Here is a 27,170-nt window from a genome sequence, read left to right on the forward strand (position 1 = left end):
CCTGGAGCCTTAACATTCCTTTTCCAGAATAGGATTTCCTGACCTAGAGGGTGAATTCCACAGAATAACACCAGAGCATCTGTTAAAAAAATACTTTGCAAAGTATTGCTTTCCAAGTATATTTGAAGGAAAGATGGCGTTCCATATTCCCAGCAGTGCAGAGAGATTAGATCAGAACAAATACAGATATTATTACTTTCTAGCAGAAACAGCTGAAAACTTTAGCAGCAGATCCTGACCAGATGCATGCAAACCTCACAACAGTGAAGATGGAAAGATTGAGCAGTGAGGAGAAGAGATCTACTGTAGCAGACCACAGTTAGAATTACCTCTGTTACCTATCATTAGTCAGTTATTCTCACTGTTTCTACATGGCTGCTTAGGTATGTGCATTCAAATCACCTGTCAACTTATGAATTTAATAGAGTTTGTTAGGTAAGGAATAGTCAAAGGTGGTTTTGCCAGTTTCTTCCCCTGAAATACAGCCTACAGCACCTGGTATTCATTGGCATGCCTCTCATTCAAGTACTAACCAGAGCTGACCCTGCTTAGCTTCCCAGATCAGATGAGGTTTGGTGCCTTTGGGGTATTTAGGTCCTGCTGCTTAGCTACTGAAGTACAAATTCAGACAATTTGTTGTTTGGATAAACACGTGATGCTCACTTTCCTTGCACAAACCTTATGCATCATGACTAAGGATGTGTAACGAATTCACTACATCAGATATTTTTTGAGATTTCTCAAATATGAACCACCTGGAAGTGAACACTAGAGTCACTTCAAGTTCAGAAACACACACATTCCAGGATTTTGAAAAACATGCTTGATGAAGTGTTTATAATAGAAAAGTGCATATAGAAAAATGCTTGTGTTTCAAAAATGTACACAAAATTGCTTTAAGTCAGTGGGTGGATGCCTGCAAACAAAGCATACATACATACATATCAAGCATGCATACAAAAATTCAGTTTAAAAAAAAATAAGTACTGTCTGGCAAAAACAAAGAAAGGAAATAAAATAAATTATTCACTAAATAAATACATAAATAAATAAATATAATGCAAGGAAGCAGCAGAAACCAAATAGAAAGGTGGGAAAATAAGGAATTTCGTGGAAACAGACTTGTGAGATTCACACATCTCTGATCATAACTTGCCCTATCACTGGCAGATTTCACATGTTTCATATATACAAGCAAGTGCTAGCAACCTGTTCATGAATTACATGAATCATTGCTATTGACTTTTACAGTTGTTGGGAAGGTCGGGTCTTTTCTGACCACGCAATAGGCAAAGGTCCCTTCAAAGCTACCTCTTAAGCTCTGTAGTTCTCCCTCCCAACATGGCCATTTCACTGTTCTCAGAGAGGAGGGGATGAGTGAAGATGCATCCAGCTCTTTTCCTGTACCTAGATGTGCTGTGACAGGAAAAGAGTTGGACATGGCCCTACTCATTCCCCTATTTTCTAGCAACACAGAAATGTTCATGTTGGACGGTGGCTGCACTGCCCAAAGGGTATGTTTTTGAAAATAGCATCAGGACACATACATATACATATATGTACAATGGCATCACTAGGGTTAGCATCACCCAGTGTGGTAACTTATGCTGTCACCCTCTCATTGACCTTCTTCCATACCATACAGAACACTTAGCAATATTTATGTATGAATGTTACTCATAAATCGTAATTCCTGTACATCACTGAATGTAGTGGCAATAGTTGTGACATACACAACAAATTAAAATTATACCGTTAAATTACAATATCATATGCACAGCATAAATGGATTTACATTGTTTCATGTGATTAAAGTGAAAATTTGATAAGATGTCACTGGAAAAAAAACTTGGGACCCTTACTTTCTCTTCCAACTGAGCCCTGCCCCACACACACCTTCTCTTCAGTGCTTTTTTCTTTCTTTCTTTTTTCATTTTATTTATTCCATATATAAATAACAAAAAAGACATACAAACTTCAGTGTTTTAAAGGTGCACAGACAAATGCCACATGCCATTTCTGCCCAAAATGGGTATGGTCCGCATCCCCCTCACCCATTTAGTAATGCCTTGTATACATATATATCTCCCAATGCAGGATCTTGGTCAGGGGGTCCCCTGTGATGATACTGTATAACAGTATACGGTTTCACCCACAGTAATATGTAATAATAGTGAAACTGGCCAACATAAGAGGCTTATTGTGAAAGTAGTTTGACTCAGCTGGTCCAAAATCAATTTAAGATCATGAATCCTAAAGGCACATGGAGTTTCCTTCCCTTAAAATCAGCCATATTTCCCTGTCTATTAAAAGCACACTGAAAAATTTGAATAAACAACTGTGCCATGTAAGATAAGGGAATTCCCTATGCCCCAAAGGACTGCTTTGGACCTAGAAAACTCACTAAAAATGTGTTTTGATCATACAATTGATAAACCACACAGCTTAAAAGAAGGCCTGTCACAGGGCCTATTTGAGATATGGGCAAAGTATGGGCACGAACTTCAGATAGCCCCCAAAGCCATGTTTTTACAGCTCCCCATGCCTCCAAACATCCAGTTTTCCAAGCACCAAGCCACTTTTTTTCAAAAAAGATCTGGGCTGGCATCTTGTTAGTGAATTAGGATGGTGCAAATTCAATATTCGCTATTGTAGCCCACTTTTACAACCATTGAGGTCAGAATTCTGTACTGACCACACAATGACCAAAATTCTCGTAACCCAAAAAGCATCCCTCTATTTTCTCTGCTGCAGCTGTCCCCCATATGACCATTTCCTATCTGCTGGAGAGTAGATGGAGTGGCAGAGAAGCATCCAGTTATATTCCTATAGCTGGAGAGGTAGCAATGGCATTATTCTCAGAGACCTGGGGATGACCTCTGGGAGATCCTGAAGTATGCCTTTTTCTGTGTGTCCACCTATGGGAAAACAACTGGTTGCTTCATCAATACTCCCATCAATCTCCCTCAATCAGGAAATGGCTGTGTTGAGTAGATGCAGCAGAGTAAAGATTCAGGGGGTTGGGAGGTTGGGTGAGAAGCACATGACATGCATGTGTGATATATCTTCCAATACAGGATCTCAGCCAAGGTTTTACCACTTCTGGAGACCCCCAAGGCATTGTGGTTTTCTGTATTTGTTGATTGACAGGCCTCACAAGGCAACTTCCATAATGAACGTCAATATGACATGTGCATATCCAATCACCCGTGGGTTTTATATCATGGTTGTTGTTTTTTGTGGTGGGGGGGGGGCACTTTGGGATCCAGTGCAGCTTGAGCCAGGTGCTATGGGTAAAATATCGGCCCATCTACTCAACGCTGGTTTCCAGTCCAACATCACTGTAGCAAAAATATCCAGATGCAGAAATAAACTATGCCAACAGTATGCAATACCATGCAAACAGCAACATTGCACAACATCTGTCAGCGATGGATACTGTACCTACAGTACATAAGTGCAATGGGCAATGCACAGTATGAAACTGTAATGGTATAACAACCCCATTTCTGCTGCTGACAGCAGAATGTCTCTTATCATGCTATGGCAAATAATTCACCTTGAATGAGTAGTATGATTTGCACATGTTTATGTCACACCTTTGTCTATCTGAAGTCAAATGATCCAATTTCAGTTATGATTGCTGTAAACTCTACTAGTCTTATCTGGAATCTTCCAACAAAAATACTGTGTTTTGAGAAGTCACAAAGATGTTTTGTTTTTGTTTTGTTTTGTTTTTTGTTTTTTAGGCTATCCAGTAATGTACTTTACTGGAATTTAAGGGATTCATCCTTTCATTCCTACTAAGCCATGCAGGTCATGTCTCTCAGTCTGACCTACCTCACAGAGTTCTCAAGGAGATAAAGCTTTCCACATACCATTTTAAGCTCATTAGAAGAAAAGTAAAATATAAGGTTGTTGTGTTTTTTAAAAAAATAAAAATTACCAGGCCACTTGATTTCATTTTCTCCCGTGCTTTCATTCCCAAAATTGTTTATTACATTGGACAGCATACAGAATTCTAAAACTCATTTGCTTCTCTGGCCTTTTAAGAAAACCAGTTTGGTTGATTGCTTTGGGTAAAAGAAAGGCTTTCTGCCCCCAAGTCAAGCAATGAACATTTGTTCTTCCCTGTCTTTATGTATTTGCTTTTGTAAAGTCAGATTAACATAATATATTCTCTGCCTTTGAGGTATCCTTGACTTTCGCAGTCTTGCAGCTCAGGCATTCTATTCTGCTGCAAATTTAATTCCCAGTTACAAAAAGATCTAATAATTACATCTCATGGTTTCACTGAGACCAGATTAGGTAAAATAAATTAATATACCTGCTGTTATTGTGTGCCTTCAAGCAGTTTCTGACTTATGGTGACCATAAGGTGAACCTATCACAAGTTTTTCTTGACACGATTTTTTCAGAGGGGATTTGCCTTTGCTTTCCTCTAAGGCTGATAGTGTGTGACTTGCCCAAGGTCACCCAGTGGGTTTCTATGGCTGAGCCAAGATTCAAACTTTGGTCTCCAGAGTTATAGTCCAATTCTCAAACCGCTACGCCATGCTCACCCAATATACTTCTTAACATATACATCAAAATTGGCTGCTATTCTCCAGTTCTGATAACTGCCAATGAAAAACAAATGCAGTGTGTGTAAATTTCAACAAGCTCAAGTAGTATAAAAATCTGTGTGTGTGTGTGTGTGTGTGTGTGTGTTGTGTGCCTTCAAGTCATTTCCCATTTAATGCGAATCTATTATGGGTTTTTCTTGGCAAGATTTGTTCAGAGGAGGATTGCCATTGCTTTCCCTTGAGGCTGAGAAAGTGTGACTTGCCCAAAGTCACTCAGTGGGTTTCATGGCCAAGCTGAGAATCAAACCCTGATCTCAGAATCATAATCCAATACTCAAGCTACTATACCTTGCTGGCTCCTTCTTATTTAATGACTGTTTCATTATTATTTATAATATTATCTTTAAATCATAGTTATTTGTATATTAGTTTGAGTACCAGTTTAAATGGTGCAAGTTAAGTAACAGCTGTCATCAGCTTGTCTCCTACGAACTGGAGGTAGCTGGTGGGTTCCATGTCAGTGTGGTGGAAAATCTGCCCTGGGTTTTACAGGAGCTTTCCAGGGTGCTGAATCCTATCCCCCAAAAGATTTTGCACCCTGAATAGCTCCTTTAGAGTTTGGACTAATTCACTGTACCACTGACATGAATGACATCAACCATCACTGGTCTATGTAGGCTGCATGATATTCTGGAGATTGTTTTCAGGCCCGTCCTAAGTTAACGTCTGACATTCAGCTAAGGTGCTGCATTGGGAGACCTATTGCAAGTTCTGCCATGGCAAAACTATGAGACATCCCTTTTCCTGGCAGGACTCATATTTATACAACAACCTTATCAAAATGATTTCATTATAAGGCCTACCTGAACAGAAAGATAGATGGATTTCGCAGCCTTGCAGGACATACCTTCCTCCTGAAGCCATCCTCTATGGCCATTTAATGGTTAGTGGAGAGTGGAGGATGGCTGTGAAGCAGCTGTCTATATGTCTACAGCCAAATGCACAATGGCAACACCATGTTCCAAGACCTCCAGAGAACCCCTGAAAAGTCTGAGAAGATGCTTTCATAATTATGCATCTGACTATACTTTCATAGCCAGATGCTTCTCAGCTCTTCCCCTCTCTCCATCAGTCACTACATGTGGGTACATGTGGGGCAGCCACAGGAGGAAGATGAGTTGTCAGGGTTTTTTTCCTCTTTTTTTAGTGTATACGAAAAAGTATATTGGGTGAGCATGGCATAGTGGTTTGAGCATTGGACTAAAGCCCTTATCAGATGAGTCTGGAACTGGGGGTCTTCAGCACTGGGCGGTTCGAATTCACGTTATTTCGCACAATACCATCATACCTGGGAGCCCCTCCGAATTGGCATGATTCAAATTGGCCAATACGCATTCGCGCGAAGTGCATTCAGTGCAGAATGTTTTGTCACACCGGTGCTCAACATGAGGATTGGCCGATTCGTATCGGCCCCCTCGCACATGCTCAGTGGTGCCCTGCATGGGTTGCGACCTTAAACGCTTCCGGGGTGAAAGGGGAGGTCACGTCATGACAGCCCGGTAAACAGCTGGAGAGCCAGCTCATGCACATTAACAATCGCGATACAACGTGCCCTCTCTACATTCCTCTCTGTTTCCTCTCTACATTCCTGCTTGGTTTTAACGTTACCATGACCTTCCCTTGCAACAAATTAGCAATGCCCGGTTGTACGTGTGTGTGTGTGAGTGTGTGAATATGTATTCTGGGGGGGGAGGACCAGTTCCAGCGGCTGTCAAAGAGGCTGGATGGCCATCTAAGTAAATGGGGATGCTTTTTTCCTCCTCCTCCTCCCGGCTTGGGAGCCAGCATAAGCTGCATCCCAAGAAGGGAACAGGCGCGGGGCCGCTAGAATCGCGGCGATCGCCGCCGTTCCAGCGGCCCCCGCGCCTCTTCCCTTCTTGGGATGCAGCCTATGCTGGCTCCCAAGCCGGGAGGAGGAGGAGGAGGCTGCCGGAACCACGATTCCAGCGGCCCCCCGCGCCTCTTCCCTTCTTGGGATGCAGCTTATGCTGGCTCCCAAGCCGGGAGGAGGAGGAGGAGGCCGCTGGAACCGCCCCCCCCCCCCCCGCTTCCCTGGAACCGGCAAGAGGAAAGACCCACCGGAAGTTAAAATTGGAATCTGGGGGTCTTGCGATGGAATTCAGGATTGGGTAGTCACACCAGAGCCATTCGCACTGAGATCGAACAGAGCCCCAATCCAGGATATTGCCAATCCCCTTATCAGCGCACTGGCCAACACGCTCCAAAAAGAGGAGCCAGTACGCATTCAGTTCGGCATCTCGCGCATTCACGTGAGTTCGGATTGGGCCATTCGAATGCTGGTATGATGGTATTGTGCGAAATAACGTGAATTCGAACCGCCCAGTGCTGAAGACCCCCAGTTCCAGACTCATCTGATAAGGGCTCTTGACTCTGGAGACTTGCTCTTGAATATGTCACTAACAGGATGCCAGTCATTAGAGAAGCCTGTGTTTTTTTTTTTTTTTTTTGGGGGGGGGGAGATGAAAGTATGCCTGTTGCTATTGACCTTATTTGATAAGTGCATAAATTTCTGGAAAGCCACTGTCATAAAAAAGTAATGTTGCTACCAGTTGCACCCAATGGATTATTACAGCAGATGAGCAATGACAACCTGGCACAGTCCAGATTTTTTTGGACTACAGTTACCACAAATCCTGGTGAAAGGCTAGTGACATCCTGGAAGTTGTAGTCCAAAACATCTGGATAGGACCAGAATACCTATCCCTATAGTATACTGTAGTGTAATATTGGTACTTCTTTGATGGAGGTCTTAGAAAGCCTGGCTTCACATGAAGCAGAATAAGCTACATGCAGATGAAGTTCTCAGATGAGCAAGAAGTGTCATTTCCAATTGCGCAGGGGAGAGGGGAGTTACATTTCCCCATATTTCTGTAGGTGAAAATAAGGAATACTTGGGTTACCATAAGTTTGCCTTAGGTTTGTCATAAATCAGAAACAACAACCATATGAGGAAGTGTCTTTGAACTTGAAGGCACACAACAACACAGCAGTGGAGATATGTTTTATGAACATATTTTACACCAGTGCCCAATGAAGAATGTCAGGGTTCTAGTAAAAACAAAAACAAAAAAAGAGTAGATCCCACAAGCCTGAAGTCTGCCCTCCCCTTCTGTACACAATGCAATGCAGAGTCCTTGCACTCCAAATTTTGCCACCACATTATCCATGTACCTTTCATTCCCACCCCAATTTTGGGTACAGTTTCCAGATGCCTGGATGACCCAGGTGCAAACACCATATGAGAAAGTGTCTCTGATCTGAGAACCAAGGGCCCTTTCTTCCCAAATGTCTTACGTTTTTCAACAAAGCTGTAAAATCTGCTCCCCTGCTTAAAAAAACAATACATTTTCCTTTCCTTCAGTATTTTTTTCCTGTCAGTCAGACTCCTTTCCAGCCATCCCCAACACTGCAGGGCAACTTTGAAGTAAACACCAGAGGCTTCAAAGCAAGTTCCTTCCAATCTCAATATATTAAAAAAAAAACCACACACACACAACAGCATCCTTTCTGTATATCAATGCATCATTTCTACAGGCCCATTCACACTACACAATTGTAGCAGTATGATTCCACTTGATCTCCCATAGCTGCATCCTATGGAGTTCTGGAGTTTGAAGTTAGGTGAGGCACTAGAGCTCTCTGGCTGAGAATTCCAAACAGTTGTGATGTGCTTTCAAGGCATTTCTCACTTATGGTGACCCTGAGATGATGAGAAATCTCTACTTAGGACAAGAGAACAAAAAAACAACTAGCAATCCCATGCATTGCTATGGCAGCTAAAGTGGAATCATGGCCCCTGTGTGTGTGTGTGTGTGTGTGTGTGTGTAGTGAAGGGCCCTAATTCCCTTTCAATTGGCAGCTGTCACTGTATATCCCTTGAGGGAACCCCTGTGGTGCCTCCCAGGCTGACCAGGCGTCCTCCTTTCCCGGGAAACGTCCTACATTTCAGCCCCCAAGGATACATTTCAGCCTTCCGTCCGGAAGGCATTCCAAGATGCCCTCCCTTCTGAGCACGGCTGAAGAAGCATCCATTTCTGGGAGTGTTTCCAGCGTTTCTTTGCTCGTGTCCTCCAACCTCCGACATTTTGCAGGGCCTTGTCCTCCTCCTCCTCCTCGGCGGCTGCTCACTTTGGTGCCTCCACGCCCCACAAGGGCCATCTCCTCTCTGGGGGAAAGAAAGAAAAGGAAAGCCGACCCAGAAAGGGTTGAGAAGGCGGCGACCTAGGGTCCATGGACAGAGGCACACACTCTTCCATCTATCTATCTATCTAGCTGGCTAGCTATCTCTGGAAGACTGTGTGCCTCTCTGCATATCTATCTATCTATCTATCTATCTATCTATCTATCTATCTACACACACACATTTGGAAGACTGGGTGCCTCTGTGCATGGGCAGAGCGCATATATCCCCTCCGAGATGGGGAGGAGGGCCTGCACCCGTCCCCGGAGGGAGTGCTCTTGGCCCAGGAGGGAGAGGAGGGGGTCGGTGGGGCGGAGGAGGGCTGGGGGGGGGTCTGATCCAGCTCCCCTCCTTGTCGCTCCCAGGCTCCGGGGGCGGAGGGAAAGGCGACTCCAGCGTCTCCGGTACAAAAGGGGGGGGGAGGAGGAGGAGAGGCTCTATATATAATCCATCGGGGCAGAGGGAGCGGAGGAGCTGCAGGCTGGACGGGGCGGACGCCGAGCCAGAGGAGGAGGAGCAGCCCTTTGGAGACCCAGCTCTTCTGCCGTCCTCTCTCGCTGGGTCTCTCTCTCTCTCTCTCTGCATTGCTTCACCTCGGGATGCCCGGGAGCAGCTAAGTGAAGGAGAAGGAAGAAGAGGAAGAAGAGGAGGAGAAGGAAGAGGAGGAAGAAGAGGAGGAGGAGAAGGAACAGGAGAAGGAGGAAGAGAAGAAGAGGAGAAGGAAGAAAAAGGAGGAGGAGGAGTGAGAGGCGGAGGAGGAGGGAGCGATCCCTGTCCCTGTTTAGTCGACAGCCAGAGAGAGCGAGAGAGAGGAGAGCGAGGGCGTCTTGCTGGGGCGGTCTCTCTCTGTCCCGCTGAAGCCTTGCGGGAGCTGGGTCTGGGGTGGAGGCGGCCCTCCTGCCTGCCTTGCCGTCTGAAGCCCCGGGGGCTGGGGAGGCCCCTTCCTCCTGCTGCTGCTCTTCTTCCGTCGATGTAGCCGAGGCAGCTTCCTCCTCCTCCTCCCTCTCCACCAGCCACTTGCCGGATCCTGGTGCGGGGCCTCCGGGGAGAGCTCCGGGTCCCTGGCTGCTGCCCCGCAGGCAGGCGCTGGCGGGAGGCGACCATGCGGCGCCGCCGGAGCCCCCTGGCGCTGCTGCTCTCCTGCTTCTCCTGCCGCCGCCCGCTGCTCTTCCTGGCGGCGCTGCTGGTGGCCGAGGGCAGCTCCCCGATGGAGGGGCCCAAAGTCAACTCCATCAAGGGCAGCAGCAGCCTCCTGGAGGCCCAGGAGGGGCCCACGCCGCCCGCCAACCGCTCCAGCCCCTTCCCGCAAGGCCTGGGCCCCGGAGCAGCAGCCCCAGCAGCAGCAGCAGGCGGCGGCGGCGGCGGCAAGAAGGGCAAGCTCTTCGGCCCCGCGGGGAAGGGGCTCAAGCACTACCACCGGCAAGGCGAGGTAAGCCAGCAGCGGCTCTCTTTCTCCTCCAGACGGGAGACAGAACCCGGCTTGGCACCGCTTTAACTCCCAGAATGCCATAGCCTTGAGCCAGGGCAGTCCAAGCAGTGCCAAACCGGGTTATTTCTCCATCCAGATGCAGCCCTAGAGAGAGGGACCCGGACAGATCTTCTGAAAAGCTTTGTATTCCCTAATCCAAGGTTTCATCTGCTTTGCAGGAATAATGCAGTTGAGACCATTTCAGATCTTTGGAGATCCGGGATTAGTAGTTTTTGAGATATTTAGCCTTCATATCTGTGTGAGAGCTCTGATGCTACAGCAAACTGAGCCATGGCAGTTAAAGTGGTGTCAGAACGGATTATTACAGCAGTGTGGATCTGTCTTTCCTTTCCATCCTTCTTTCCACCCTCCTTGCTACCTCCCTTCCTTGCGGCTTCTATAACAGCAGACAGATCCTTCAGGAAACTCACCATAATCCCATCTCTTTTGGGGGACTCAAGAATTGCCTCTCAAGGGATCAAGATGAGCTCCATGTTTTCGCCTTTTGTTTTCAGCACTTAGGGCTATACTGCCTCAGTCTGAACCATCCTGACCTCCTCAAAGGCAACTGTTATATTCAAGGGATGGCTCTGGATCAGGGAAGGAGAAAAGATGCTCAGATCTGTCTGTACAAAACCTGCCCAGAATTTGGTACAGGATCTCTGCTGGCATTTTTACACTGTGGTTGGAAACAAGTGGTACGTAGCGCTCTGGCCATCATTTTGAACACCTGACTGTTTTGTCCCTTAGGGATGAAGTCAATCTAGTATGAAGAGAATGTGTAAAAATTCAGAAGGAATGCCCCAAGTAAATTAAAAAATCTCCTGGGGAGATCATAGCTAGGGCTTAGTTCCCATGAAGCCTGTGCTCTGAAGCAGACTTAACTGAAATCAGTGGTAATGATTTCCAAGCGCCTATTAGAATCGAGCTCTCAATGTGTTTCCGATTAATAGAACAGTCATTCCAGTCGTGGGTTAAGAATGGCAATGGGAGACCCCAGCAACCAGATTCAGCTCTCTTCTGCCTTGTTGCGACTGGATTTGTAGGAAACAGCCAAGAGAATCTGGCCACCACTTTCCATTCCTTACCCTCAGTGGGTTTCCACTTTTAAAGAAAAGTTGTTGACCAGGGGTTTAATGTCTGAACATGTGCGATTCCCTCTTCCCTTCCCCAAATGTCTGCAACTCAAGGGGAGCTTTGGAGAACAAGGAAAATCTGGAGCTGGACAGAGAGCCTGGGCAAGGGAATTCTTCCTGCAATATTGTCTTTGTTGTGTGACTTCATGTCATTTCAGACTTAAGGATGAAGCTATCTTAGGGGTTTTCTTGGCAAGATTTGTTCAGAAGGGGGTTGCCTTTGCTTTCTCTGAGGCTGAAAGAGCGTGACTTTAATAGAAACTTCCATCGTCCTCTTTGATGAAGCTTTGGAGGCTTGAATCAAAAGGATGTGAACCAAAGCTGTTGTTGGGAGAAGGAAGAAGGGCACAATACAGGGCACAATACATTTCCGTCTTCCCCGTTTACCCCATCTAGATGATTAGGAAAATGGTGGGTTAACTTCCCTTTCCCAGCACTACTGGGGTTAGCTGTGGGGCAAATGAGGGCCGTGCTCCTCCAAATAAAGATTCTGCTGCCCCCCAGTTTTTCTGCAGCACCCAGATTTGTAGCATCGCAGAGAGTGAGATGCTGAATGGAAGGTGAGGAACCCAAGCCTCTGATGTCTCCAAAGAAATGCTGTGTTCCAGATCAAATCCAGAGGAACCAGAAGGGAGGAGAGGAGACAAGGGGAACATTTTCTTGACAAGCAAATGGGAGAGTCTCTCACCCTACTTATCGGCTCCTCCATCAGTTACCCTTCCCTGTCCTTAGGTCTGCTATGGCCACCCAAGACAGGAGCCAGGAAAAGGTGAACAGCATTCACTGGAAGCATAAAACAGACTTGTTGCAGGAGGTTCGTTCACCTTCAGACTGTCTGATTTCCTTCCCTTTTCTTGATACAAGATGAATGTAACTTGCACAGAGTGCAGTTACACTGCTATCCTGATTAAGAATTCTGCCCTCCCACAATTTTTTTCCTCACTTTCCACATTTCTAGCATTATAGTAACTTAAAGAACCAGCTGAGCATTTGGAAATACAGTGGAGAGATCTTGTAGCACCTTTGAGACTCCTAACTGAAAGAAAGACATTGGTCTTTCTTTCTTCCAGTGAGCCTCAAAGGTGCTACAAGATCTCTCTACGCACTGATTCTACAGACTAACACGGCTATATCTTTGAATTCTACCATTTGGAAATACAGTGTAGGTATCCAAAAGGGGCAGCAGGCAAGGTTACCAAACATATGCAAACACAGCAAATACAAGTTTCAGGTGTGAACAAAGCCAAACAGGAGGGGAAAAGAACAATTGGAGATGTTAGTCAGATGCCTGCATGTTGTTTCAGTCCTGTTGTTCCAGGATTGTCATACACTCAGAAACCCTGAGGCTGCTGAGATCCAGCACTCTGATAGGAACAACAACCAGGCAGACAGGAGTGTTGTAACTGAAATACCAACATTCAGTCAACACCGAAAGAACATTGGGTGCACTTCCTCCTTATCTCCAAGGGATCTCTTTCAAAAGTGACCAACAACTTGCAAAGTCATTCAGGTTACCGATTAAATGATTGGACCTCCAAAATAAAACAATAAAACAAAAGAAGAACTTTATAATAATATCTATCTAACAGTTCTGAAGCACACACTTTCATAGAGCAATAACATAGTATTTGGAAAAGCAAAACGTACATATGAGTTTGGAGGCTTTGGAATCCTCTCTCCCAAAAGGGTATCTTTTTGGCTTTTGGCATAGTATGGGAGGCATATTTTAACCTCATAAACAGAAACCTGTGACATCCCAGTCTTTCAGTGTTCAGCTCTGACTGAGAATGGAAGTGCTATGGCAAGATCTTGAAGTACAAATTTTTTAGAAGTCTTAGATTTGAATCTGATACTGAGTGGATATGGGGGACAGTAATATCTTTCTCTCTGTGTGTGTTGCAATTGTAGTTGGGGGTGAGAATAATGAGTATTCTGGTTTTATTCATTACGTTTGGGAGAAGATGATGGAGATGGTGGTGATGATAGCAATGATGGAATTAAGAGAAATTCTGCGACTACCTGATTTCAAATCAATGAAACTGTTATCACCCATTTGAGATTATTTGTTCTTCCGTGATTCTGCTTTGCTGGTGGCTAGGGTAGGAAAAGACATGACAAGGAAAATATTTTCATGTCTGACCCATAGGGCATATTGTTCTAATAATTTGTGTTATATTTTCCTTCTCCTGGCAGTTTCCACAAAGGTTAACACCCACCATCACACACAATAAAATTAAGGGGACAGTTTTTGTATTCCATCCTTGACAAACTATCCCCTCTCTTGGTCTTGTTCTCCCATCTCCATGCCTTACACCATGCTGCCTCATGTGGTTGGAATGACATGCTCTATATACGGCAAATGACTTGGGAATAGAGAAAGCTGTATTATATTGTGTCTGTCAGTCCATCCGTCTCAGTATAGACCTCTCTGACTTTTGGAAGGTTTCAGGAATCTCAGACAGAGGTCTTTTTCAACTCTACAACCCAAGATCCAATTATTCAAGAGGTTCTTTCATGTTCTTCAAGGATTACTTTTTAGCAAAGCCTTCCATGAAGTTTCATCTTCACTGTAACTTACTATCTTCGCTACTACTTAACTTCCTGTTATTAAGTGCCAATAACTCATACTCATGTTTTAATTTTCTCTCATCCTTAACTCTTGATTCTCTACTATAAATTGCAAGGCACCTGGGCATGAAGTGCTCTAGGGATTATATTGGACTATATTGTAATCCAATATACATGAAGGACACCAGGTCAGGATTGGTTGGTTTATATATTCTGTATACTGCCTATATAATTTGGATGTCAGATATCCAGTAGCAGTGGCAGTTATCATAGCTGCTACAATCAACATTATAATTTTTATATGTCAACAGTTGGAGTGCCCTTGGCATTTATTTTTCTTTGTTCATATATTTTAGTTTATATATAGCAGTGGGTTGTGGGGATAATTTAGACTACCCATTTTCAACCTGACACATTTCAGATGTGTTCCCATAATCATCACCCAATAAGCACACACCAGTTGCAGATTATGGGAACTATTCTCCAACACATCTGGAGAACACCAGATCAGGAAAGGCTGATTTAGTTTAAAATCTGCTGTATAGACACAATTTTGCCATTCATTTCTTTAAATGTACAAACTGATACTTAACAATGCTTTATTATATATTTATGAAGTATACAGAGAGGGAAGGGGGGTTTTATATATGATATATGTTGTTGTGTGCCTTCAAGTCACTTCTAACTTGTGTCAACCCTTTCATGGGGTTTTCTTGGAAAGATTTGTTCAGAGGGGTTTGTCACTGCCATCTTCTGAGGTTGAGAGAATGTGATTTGAGTTTACATAGCTGAGCTGGGATTCAAACCCTAGTCTCCAGAGTCTTAGTCCAAGGTTCAAACCACTATGCCACACTGGCTCGCCATATATTATATATAGCGTAAAGATAGACAAGTGATATAGTACACAATTGTTTTGGAGTCTCCCCCCCCCCCCCCCCCCAGTAAATATGTGTCCTTCATTTACCTGGGCCACATACTTGAAAATCAAGTTCCACTGACATCAGGACTGAATTACTGCACAAGTACTTTCAGGCATAACTTCTGCCAAGCTTCTTCACAACAAAAATGATTTTGACTGCACTTCTCCAGAATGCACACTTTTGTGAATGGTTCAATGACATTTCATAGTTCCAGAGCTGCTGATCTGCTGCCTTTCAGAACAGTTTTGTTGATGTCATGTGCTCTCAAGTCATTTCTGATTTACAGTGACCCTAAGATGGCCCTCCCATTGTTTATTGGGAAGAAGCAATAATCGTTCAGAGGGGGCTTGCCTTTGCCATTCTCTGAGGCAGCCAAAGTATGACTTACCCAAAGTCAGCCAGTGTGCTTCTGTGGAGTTTATCACACAGGAGGAATTTCTCTTAATTTCGAATGAAAAGAAAGTTGGGCCAGAACGCATTCATGTGAATTAGCTAGTTCAGTGAATTTATGTGAATTCGAATTGCATTCGAACTGACTTCCCATTGCCCGAAAATAGCTTGCCATTGCCTGAAATTGTGTGTGGTAGTCTATCACGCAATAATGTGAAACCCCATGATTGCATTCGGACTGACTTCCCATTGCCCAAAATTGCTTGTGGTAGTCTATCACGCAATAACGTTAAACCCCATGATTGCATTCGGATTGCCATTGAATTATACTTACAATTTCCATTGTCTGACAAACTCCTATGGCTTAGCGGGGATTCAAATCCTGGTCTCCCAGAGTCCCAGGATAACACTATACTGGCTCTCAGTGGTTTCATACACCCTGGATAATTAGCATAATAACAATGATTTAAATAAACCTTGATTAGATTAGTAGTCCTCTTTAACTTGTTCCTCATTGTTCTGAGGAATGCAAATATTTCTTATTAAGATAACAAGATCTATTTTCCCCCTTTCTCCCTGTTTTCCCACACCCTTTTTGCTTTTCTTTACAGTATTTCATTTCATATAATTACAGCTTTTAAAACGTTTCCCTCTTTAGACTGAAACAGAATCACTTTTGAGGAGAAATTAGAGCCCAAATGCACAAAACAAATAGCAAAGCTTTGTTTGCTATTAGAAAGTTGCAAAAAGTGATGCCATTGTCGATTAACTGAGTGCGTTCGGAGTGATTCTGGTCTATGCATTAAAATACATCAGTCTGCATGAAAGATCAGTGTACAATGTGCATTGGTTTAAGCTGATAATTTGCCTTCCTTAATTTGCCTTCCTAACACTTCATTAGTAAATTTTGGGTGTGTTTGGCAATTTTTAGAATGTGATCTGCTACTGATAATTCACATAAGGATGGGTCACAATTTACTGTGCATTCTATTATCTACAACAGGTTGCGTTGCTGTTTCATGTATGTGTGTGGTCCATTTCACACCCTGTACAACAAGTTTCTCACTGTGCATATTCTTGACAGGGAACTATAGCTGATACCAACTCTGTGGCAAGTATATCTGTATTATTCAGGCATTTTCAAATACTTCTTTATCATATTCATATATTACATTTTTAGATCTTCACTTTAAAATCCTAAGTGTGCACCTACAATAAAATGTGCAATTCAGCCTAACATCATCAACAACAACAACAATTATAGCTCTCTTTTTTGGGAAAAGTGCCTGATTTTTTAAAAAGACATGTAACTGGCCTAGATTCTGGGTAAAAATCTTGTACTTCTCCATTTCCTTTCTAATGTCCCATCCTATCCTACCCATGACCAGGAACTTTTTCTTTTCTTAAATAGTATATTCATGCTGCTGCACCTGTGAACTCCTTCACCTTTTAAATGCTGTTTGCAATTGTCTTTTAGCAGCTGTAAAACTTGGCCACTTCACAACTGTGTCCCAGTGTCCTTCCATTTTTTTCCATGCATACTACATAAAATATATTGGCTTATGTGTGAGTTCAAAGATACATGCTAAGGAGAGCACATCTGTATCTCTATCTGTTGATCCTCTCTCTCTGAGCTCTCTCTCTCTCTCTCTCTCTAAAAGAAAATTCTGTATCCCACAAACCTGGAACAAGGAAATGTATAACTATAAAAATGCAAAAAGGTTAATGCCTGGAAAGAGACAGCCTAACTGTATAGAGACAAGAAATTTTGCTGCCTGAGAAAAATGACAGGACACCCCTGCCCCACTTTGATCTTCAAAAGCAAACTTGACAACTAGCTGGAAAAAAATTTTGACAGCTGGTCACAGGATAGTATACGCCACTGTAGATAAAGTCAGTAAGGTAGCGGTACAGGATAGGCTTTGTGCAGTGGCATCAATAAGGGGGGACATCTGGTCAGGCCCTCCTGGCTTGGTACAGTAGTGGAGGCTTCCTCATGAGAAGACCTCTGCCATGCTGCAGCAAAAGAGAGGGCTGAGTGTACCCTTTTGGCTGCTACCGCCCTAACAAAGCACTAGCAATAGCATTTACATTTCTATGCCACTTCATACAGAACTCAGTAGTCTCTAAGAGCTTTACAGTGTGTAATCTAATTGCCTCAAACAAGCTGCATACTCATTTTAGTGACCTACGGAAGGATGCAAGACTGAGTAAACCCTGGAGTCCTGGGATCAAACTCACAACCTTTTGAGTTTGTACTGACATTTAACCACTGTGCCATCAGGGCACCCTAGGAGATACCAGGAGTGGGGATGACCACTGTCCTACGGCAGAGAAGATATAGCTCAAGGACTGTGTAGGAATGGTTGTGTGGCTATTGCAAGCTACTGGAAACAGTTTTCTTCTCTTGCCTAATGGTAGGGCTGGGTTTTTTTAAATAAAGAATTAGGTGCACCTAACATTAAATAGGACTGACCCATGGGAGTTGGATAGTGTTTTAACTAAACCCATTCCAGTGTAGAGACACCATAGGCATGCCTCATAAGGTTCCTAGACTTTGTCAGATTTCTTACAGTGAGTCAGAACCTTTTATTGCATCAAGTCTTGCTGGAGGCAGAAATTTACATACAGAGCTAAAATAGATTTTTAAAGGACTAGGCCTATATATACTGTTCATCAAAATAAGAAGCAGACTTCTTTACCTTCTTGGATTCTCATTAGTCCTATCATCTACCATTCAGAGCTGTCATAAATTTTAAATTCATACTTGCCCTTTCAAAATGATAATTTATTTTCTGGGTGTCTATAAAGTTTAATTATTTGGGTACAAGATCATGAACTTTAATTGAAGGGAGATCAACTTGCAGTCTAGGTAATGAGAAGGATACTCCTGGTATTTATATTATGGCATCATTAAACATGGTTCAAAAATAATAATAAAAATAAAACAGACAGCCCTGCCAAATGTATACAATTAAAAAAAAGAATATAAGGCAAGGAAGGAGCAATAGAATATTTCACAGCATTTCATTTTGCCCCCTAAAACAAAAGTTTTTTGCACAGTGTTCCCATATTCCCATCTAAGAATATCAAGTGTTTCATTAATATAGGATCTGGTAAAATATTTCTTGCTGGGGATGGAACTGAAACCATGGAGTACATAGGCACCTGCTCTTCGCAGACCATCACTTGGGAATAAGCATCTCAACTGAAAAGAAAAACCAAATTTGGAATGGAAGAGTGGTGAGGTTCTAAGACGTTCCCTAATATATGCAATCCTTTGATTACCATATACTTTAAGGTGGCTCATGTGTCTTACTTTATATCAGAGAGTTCTCTAATTGAAGGAATAACCCTGTCTTTGGAGACAACCTTGGTTTCAGTCCAAGTTTTGTTTAAAGACAAAGAATCATAAAGTAAAGCAGAGGTCTTGAAACAACTCACCAAATCATAACAAATAGCAGTGGACACTGGTGGCTTCAGTGTCAGTGGGATGATGAATCTGCTGCACTTTCATATAGATTTTAAAGGAACTATTCAAATTGTGGCACCCTAAACTTCAAGGGACTAAAGCCTGGACTAAATTAATATAAAGACTAGTGGCAGATTCACATCCCACTGATGCTGGAACCACCAGCTGCCACTAGGGAGTTGTTCATTTCATCTAGTCACATTATTCTCTCCTATTATTAATACATTGTTACTGAGATTCTGCATCTTTTGATCTGACTCTGGAAGCACAACTTACAAGCAATCCCAAGTGATGGAGCCCTGAAGTGCTGGCAAGTGGGGGCCTTAAGGATGATGTGACTCCCCCAGTATGTTGCATGATATTGCAACAGAGTTGCAACAGAACCCTGAAGGGGCCCCCGCTTCCACTCCTTGCATCATCATACCTTGGTGGGAGGGGACTGATCATGTCATCCTGCAATGCCCTGCCTGCGAGTATAGCTGAACTCTGTCATTTGGAATAGCTGACTAGCCTTTAAGATGGGTTTGGAGGGCATTTACAACTGTGGCAATGGTACCATTACAGTAAATATGAATAGGAAACAGTTATCTGGTCATAAGGCTAGATTGTGCTATCTTAACTGACTAACAGGATGCCAGCCAACATTTCTGTCTAAATTAGTGTATCTATTTTTCCATCGGCACATATTGATAGTGAGTACAGTACAAATGTACAGTAATACAAATCCACATCTTCTCTTTTGGTGAAGTACTTCTTTCTTTTTTAGCTATCTGTAAATGGTCACCCTAAAACTCTCCTGGTGGTCTTGGGCGAAGACATATCTCTTAGGCTTGTTGTGAGGGTGAAATGGTATAATCTTCCTCTTCCCATTGGTTTCAGCTCAACAGTCTACTCGTTGGATGAGCAGAATATAAACGTATTAAAAGCTCCTGGGTGTGCTCTCTCTCTCTCTCTCGCTCTCTCTCTCTCTCTCTCTCTCTCGAATACCACTTTAGTACAATACTTAACATTTCTATATCGCTTCATAGTGAACTAAACATTTCCTATAACTCTCATTCAGAATTGATCCTGGTGCCTTGGCGACTCTTGGAGCTGTGTTCCAAAAACCAACTTTTCACAGTTTTAGAAGACATTGCTGCAATCCTACATTGCCACAGCATAATGTAAATATATGCTAGCTGAGTTAACATCAGGCTAGTGCTACAGAAACTCCATACAGAATAGCAACATTATGGAATAGTTGTTCAGGAATAGGCCCCACTGAGCATTTGCATTGTATGATATACCATTTTATGTATCTACAGTCACAGTGGTTCTAGATGAGCAACTCAGCTTGTCTTGCCATTAGCTGAACATGGCCATTGTGCAATGTCGAAATAGCCACTCTTGTATGTCACTAACACGTTGCAGACCCTTCAGGTGTTTACCCGGAACACAGAAGAGCAAAACTTGTTGAACTGAACTTGCTTAGAATCTAATTTCAGATATTTGTACTGAATGTGAAAAGACTGGGAGTCTGGCAAGAAGGCAGCTGCAAAAGCATTATGGGTAGAGCTAGCATGTGCGCTCCATCCCATATGTACTATTTACCCTCATGTATTATGTTCAGGATCTGAACAGGGATATTTTTCCATCTGAGTGTCAGGGTGTTGTTGTTGTTGTTGTTGTTGTGTGCCTTCAAGTCATTTCTTGCTTATGGCGAACTTCGGGTAACCCTATCATGGGGTTTTCTCGGCAAGATTTGTTCAGAGGAGGTTTGCCATTGCCTTTCCCCGAGGCTGAGAAGTGTGACCTACCCAAGGTTACCCAGTGGGTTTCATGTCCAAGCAGGAATCAAACCCTGGTCTCCAGAGTCATAATCCAACATTCAAAACTACTGGCTCTCTATGCAGGAGTGTTTTTAATTGGTTTAATCATGTTTTTTTAAAAAATAATATTGTTATTTAATTCTCTTTTAACTTTTGTAACCAATATTTTAGTTTTCACTTTTTAAAAAAAATACTGTTAGAAGTCACCTTGGACACTATTTTGAAAGAAAGGTGGGATATTAGTGCAATAAATAAATAAAACAAAACAGCTGGATGAGAAAGACATATTTCAGACTTGCCTCCACTGACTCATGAGGTTTCCTCAGAGTCTATGGCAGTTAATGGTGGTTTCCATGTCAGTGAATGTTGAGTTTATTCTGGATTTTTATCCCAACTTTAATGGAGTTATCCAAAGAATCAGACTTTATCCCCCAAGCAGGCTTAGCACCTTGGATAACACATTTAAAGTTTGCGATAAAACTAAAATCACTGGCCCACTGACATGTCACCACTTGCCACAGTTCCCGATTAAGCATGGCTACTTACAGGAGTGCAGAACAACTGAGTAGATTTCTCGCTCTTTCTTTGGGTCCCTCACTCACCTCAGTCTGTTCTGATATATTTGAGAGAAATATGTTAACGTGTTCAGTTTACGGGCTACATAAATCAAAAGACATTGGTCATTGGGAAACAATAAGATGTTCAGTGGGAGTCTTATTTCACAGTCTCCATTTAGAATTACTTCAGTGATACCCAAACTAAATATTTTGGCTGTAGGGCTCACTGAGGTCAATGGCTTGACCTGTGGGATATACAAGACATTTTGCTGCCTGAGATTGCAAGCCTGCCACCAATGCTGTTTCCAGAAACCAGCTGTATAGGCAATTGAATATTAATTCAGTGCTGGCAAGAACCCTATCTTCCAAGGCAGGAAACAAACTTAGGAGGGTGTCAAGGACAGAGTTGTATCTTCCAACTCCTTAGTGCCCCTCTGAACCTACAGCATCTGATGCCTCAGGTGAGTGACTCACTTTGTTCAATGGTAGGGCCAGCTCTGTTTTTACCTCAAGCCAGGAGCAACTTGAGGTGTCCCATAAACACCCCTTCCACAGTTGCTGCTCCTTCTTCTCTTGCTAGTCATACACTTTAGTGTACTGATAATTTTTTTTTTAATTTTTATTACAAATAAAGTACACATACATAACATGTAACATATAACATATAACATATAACATAAACCAATAACATTCATCTCTATCATCCCCTTCCCTCCCCCCTCCCCCTCCCCTATACTTAAAATACCTTCCATACTCCTTCTCTTCATACATTCCCTAGACTGGACAACACGAAACTGACTTCCTTGATCGGAACCCTTGCCGTTTATTTTATTGACTCTAGTTGTCTATCTTTTTATTAGTAGTAACTGATTTTGTTTAGTGTACTGATAAATTTTGAAGTGCTCTAGTGCTTGGATCTACTGACCTTTGCCTTTCATTATCTCCCTCTGTTGTTTTCACAATATATGTTTTACGGTATTGGCAATCTCCTTGAAAGTAGAAACCTGTTTATGCCACTTATGTAACTGTATTACACCATATACAAAAGTAGTAGTAGTATGATGAGAAGCAGTAATAGCAGCAGCATCCACAGCCAGTAAGGAAGAAATGGAATGATGATTTGAACAACCATGGAAGGACTAGGTGGGAGATCCAGTAGATGTGGAACCTGTATGGAGTTAAAAGTTCTCTAGTTTGCTGCCTGGCAAGTCTATGGTACTTATAAAATTGCTCAGAGCCATGCTGACTTGGATGCTGTAGTTGATACAGTTCCAGTGGATGTAACCTTGGCTCCTGCTTGTCCAGTGTTATTGGATTCTTTTCAGTTTGGACAGGCTGAAGATGTGGGCAGGATCCTCAGAGAGATGAGAGCCATCACATATGTATTAGACCAGGGGTAGGCAACCCTTTTGAGCCGGGGGCCGGGTTGCTGTCCCTCAGACAACTGGGGGGCCGAAGCCAAAAAATAAATAATTAAATAAATTTTAAAAAAATTAAATAAATAAATAAACCAGGACAAATGTAGGACAACATTTTCAAATGGAGGGCACTTTTAAAATAAAAAATGGAGGAAACGCGAAAAAATTTGCTGATTTTTTAAAAAATGTTAAGATAAATGCATGTTTCTGAGGCTTCTATAGACAAATTACCCCACCATGCCCCTCGTGCGAGACGCCAAAGGCCCTGGCGGCAATCGGCGGCAGGATCGGACTGGGGCCGGTCCCAAGGCCTCGCCGGGCCGCATCCGGCCCATGGGCCGCAGGTTGCCTACCCCTGTATTAGACCCTTGACCTTCCTGGCTTATTAAACAGGCTAGGAGAGGACTGGCTAAGCTGGTCAGTGCCTCTTTACAACAAGATAGAGTTCCAACTTGCTTAAAGGAGGCAGTTGTGGAGACTGTTGAAAAAAAATAACAACCTTGGAATTCCTCTATAATGGATAATTGTCAGCCAGTGTCCAATGTAGCATGTTTGCACATTTTACATTTTTGTAAGGTATTAGAATATGTGGTAGCCTCACAGCTCCAGAGGTTTCTGGATGACATGAATTATCTAGATCCATGTCAATCTGGTTTCAGGCCTAGCTGTTGGACAGAAAGAATGTGTTCTTGTTGGTTCTGCTGGACTTTTCAATCACTTTTGATACCACTGACAATAGGTTGCTTCATTAGGATGGGAACTGGAGACACTGTTTTGCAGTGGCTCCTTTCCTTCCTGGAAGGTTGAACCCAGAAGGTGGTGCTGGGGGACTTCTAGCTATCAGCCTGTGGGATCCCTCAAGGTTCTCTTTTGTTCCAAATGCTATTTAATGTATACATGAAACAGCTGGGGGAGGTCATCCAGAGTTTTGTGCCATCAATATGGGGATGATACCCAGTGGTACTACTCCTTTTCACCCCAGTCCAAGGAGGCTGTCTTGGTTTGAAACCATTGCTCCTCATTGGTAATGGACTGGATAAGAGAGAACAAATTGAAACTTAATCCAGACAAGACAGAGATACTTCTGCTTATTAGAAAGGCATATCAAGAAATAGGAATTCAGCCTGTGTTAGAAGAGGTTACACTCTCTCTGAAGATGTAGGTTCACAATTAGCTGTACTCCTGGACTCAGATTTGAACTTGGGGGCCAGGTTTCTGTGGTGACCAAGAGTGCTTTTGCACATTTAAAGCTTGTGTACCAACTATGCCTGTTCCTTGAGATGTCAGATCTGGCCACGGTGCTACATGCCTTAATTCCATCTCATTTGGATGACTGTAATGTGCTATACATAGGGATGCCTTGAAGAGTGTTCAGAAACTTCAGCTGATCGAAAGAGTTGCAGCCAGGTTATTAACTGGGGCAAGGGACAGAGAACCTATTACACCCATGTTAAACCAACTCCACGGGCTGCCAATTTGTTTTTATGCATAATTCAAAGTGCTTAGCCTATAAAGCCCTATATGGCTCAGATATAGGCTATGTGGCAGACTGTATCCCCCTGTATGAGCCTGAGATTATCAGGGTCATCAGGAGAGGCCCTTTTCACAGACCCATCACCATCACAACCATGATTGGTGGGAAAGCAAGAGAGGGCCTTCTTGGTGGCTGCCTCTAGAATCTGGAACTCCCTTCCAAGTGAGGCCAGAATGGCCCCTTCCTTGCTGTCTTTCTGTTGGCAGGGAAACCCCATTTTATTCCGACAGGCTTTTAAAAAACAGAGCTTTTAAAGACTGGGCTCTGGTGTGCAGTACAGTATTGTTTTAAAATGGACTTTTAAAAAAGCTTTTTATCTTTTTAATTGCATTATATTCTTATAAATTGAGGTTGGGCTTGTTTTATTTCGGTGAATAGTTTAATTCTATGTTAATGTTCACTTTTTATATGCTTTTAGTTTTAATTTTATTTTAAATTGTAAGCCACCTTGTCTCCTGGTTTTGGGAGTGAAGTGAGATACAAATAAATAAGTATACAACAACAACAATGGGATATAGGACTAAATCAAGGTCACCCACATTGAAGTAAATATTCTGTCCAAAGCAGTGGCATCATGGGGTGGGATTCAGCCTGCACTGGGTGATATCTCAGAAGATGGCTGACACCCAGTCAGGCCTTCTTCCCACTGTGGGTTGAGAAGGGGTGAGTGTGCCCATCCCTGCTTTGCATTAGCAACACTTTCACTTGAGGAGAAGGCTGCCACTACTATGAAAGAGAAGGGTGAATGTGCCCTTAGGTCTGCGCCCTCACATACTGGGTGACACCAAAGGTAGGAACGCTGCTGATCCCAATTAATGATCTTTATCTTTTGCTTTGTTTCTCATTGTATCATATGGGACATAGTAGGACCTTCTCAGTCATTGCACTTTGACAATGGAACTTCTTTTCAGTAAGGACTCAGTTGTTCTTCATGCGGTTGTCATTCTAGTGACAGTTGAAAATGTATTTATTTGTCAAATGTTTTATTTGACATTTTTTTATGGTTTTGTGTGTGTGTGGAAATGTGATTTTAATGGTGATTGCATGTCGTGTTCTGTTTATGAAGCTTTTTAGTTACCCTAGATTATAAATATGTGACTCGATCTTATAGCAGCTTTGAGACTAACTGAAAGAATGAAATTGGCAGCATGAGCTTTCATAGGCTCAAGTCATAGAATCATAGAATCACAGAGTTGGAAGAGACCGCAAGGGCCATCCAGTCCAACCCCCTGCCATGCAGGAAATCAAGATCAAAGCATCACCGACAGATGGCCATCCAGCCTCCGTTTGAAGACCTCCAAGGAGGGAACCTCTACTACACTTCGAGGGAGTTTGTTCCACTGTCGAACAGCTCTTACTGTCAGGAAATTCCTCCTAATGTTGAGGTGGAATCTCTTTTCCTGCAGCTTGCATCCATTGCTCTGGGTCCTAGTCTCTGGAGCAGCAGAAAACTCCTCACATGCATTTGGTGAATGCGTCTGAGGAAGTAGACTTAAGTCTATGAAAGCTCATGCCACCAGTTTCAGTTAGTCTTAAGGGTGTCACAAGATCTTTTCACATACTGATTTTACAGAATAACAGAGCTACATCTTTGAATCCTAGATTATAAAAGTTCTGCAAGTTGTTAGCTGCCTCTACACAGATATTAAAGGTACAGGAGCTCTGAATTCTTTAGTTTTTGGCCAGCCTATTTTAATGTCTTTCTGTCTGTCTGTCTGTCTGTCTTTCTGTCTTTCTTTCTTTCTCCTCTGAATGGAAACCTCAACTGATCATGTAGGCTCCTTCCTAATAGTGTGCATGTGCAAGCTAGATAAACATTTACTATCTGAATTTCTGATTATTGCCGTGTAACTATTAAAACCCCAAAAGTCCTTTAACTTGTTTGGAAGAAAACTAATATTGAGGAGTTGATAGAATCTATTGGGATTCTTTCTAAACATGGTGATTAAAAGTGTAGCTGTTTCCTTTTTTGCTTCCTGTTCATAGTTAAGAGATCATCTTTGGTGGTCTTGTTATCCATCATTACATTTGAATACCTCATTTGCTAAAAAGAAGAGTTTAAAAAAAACCCAAAAAGGTCCCGCACTATGTTCTTGCAAACAAGCTAGTAAAATTGTGGGTTAGTCAATGCAACTGTTAGGTGGATTTGTAATTGGTTGACTGGCTGAACCCAAAGAGTACTCAGCAGTAGCTCCGCTTCATCCTGGAGAGAAGTGACCAGTGGGATGCCACAGGGTTCTTTTCTGAACCCAGTGCTATTTAACATTTTTATCAATGACTTGGATAAAAAAATAGAGTGCAGCTAATACCCCAGAGGACAGGGTTAAAATTCAAAATGACCTTAAAAGTTTAGAAAGCTGGGCCAAAACTAACAAAATAATTTCAACAGGGAGAAACGTAAGGTACTACACTTAGGGTGAAAAAATGAAATGCATGGATATAGGATGGGGGACGCCAGGTTTAACAAGACTATATGTGAAAGGAATCTAGGAGGTCATTCCCACTACAATAGGAGTCCCTGTAGATCACAAGTTGAACATGAGTCAACAGTGTGATGCAGCAGCTAAAAAGGCCAATGTGGTTCTAGGCTGCATCAATAGAAATATAGTCTGTAGATCAAGGGAAGTAATAGTGCCATTCTATTCTTCTTAGGATAAGCCTCAGCTGGAATACTGTGTCCAATTTTGGGCACCACAGTTCAAAAAGGATGTTGAGAAGCTGGCACATGTCCAGAGGAGGGCAACCAAAATGGTGAAAGATGTGGAAACCATGCCCTGTGAGGGGGGACTTGGGGAGCTGGGTATGTTTAGCTTGGAGAAGAGAAGGTTAAGAGGTGATATGATAGCCCTTTTTGGATATTTGAAGGGATGTCATGTCGAGGATGAAGCAAGCTTGTTTTCTCCTGCTCCAGAGATTAGGACACGGAGCAGTGGATGCAAGCTACAGAGAAAAGAGATTCCATTTCAACATTAGGACAAACATCTTGATGGTAAGAGCTGTTTTTACAGTGGAACACTCTTCCTATAGTATGATGGAGTGTTTTTGAAGGTTTTTAAACAGAGGCTGGATGGCC

General features: G+C 42.9%; 1 pseudogene across 1 annotated transcript in view; it reads left to right on the plus strand.

Annotated features, from left to right (window-relative positions):
- The first annotated feature begins 242 nt into the window (after nt 1–242).
- LOC149313074 (dickkopf-related protein 2-like) overlaps nt 243–27,170 on the plus strand; it is a 93,496-nt pseudogene continuing 66,568 nt past the window's right edge. The window contains exons 1-3 of the transcript XR_016281465.1: nt 243–318; nt 2,159–2,239; nt 9,981–10,255. The product of XR_016281465.1 is annotated as a dickkopf-related protein 2-like (transcript). The remainder of the gene's footprint in view (nt 319–2,158; nt 2,240–9,980; nt 10,256–27,170) is intronic.

This window comes from Sceloporus occidentalis, unplaced genomic scaffold (assembly GCF_023333645.1).
Source record: "Sceloporus occidentalis isolate IW3139 unplaced genomic scaffold, rSceOcc1.0.p SCAF_5, whole genome shotgun sequence".
Classification (NCBI taxonomy): Eukaryota; Metazoa; Chordata; class Lepidosauria; order Squamata; family Phrynosomatidae; genus Sceloporus; species Sceloporus occidentalis.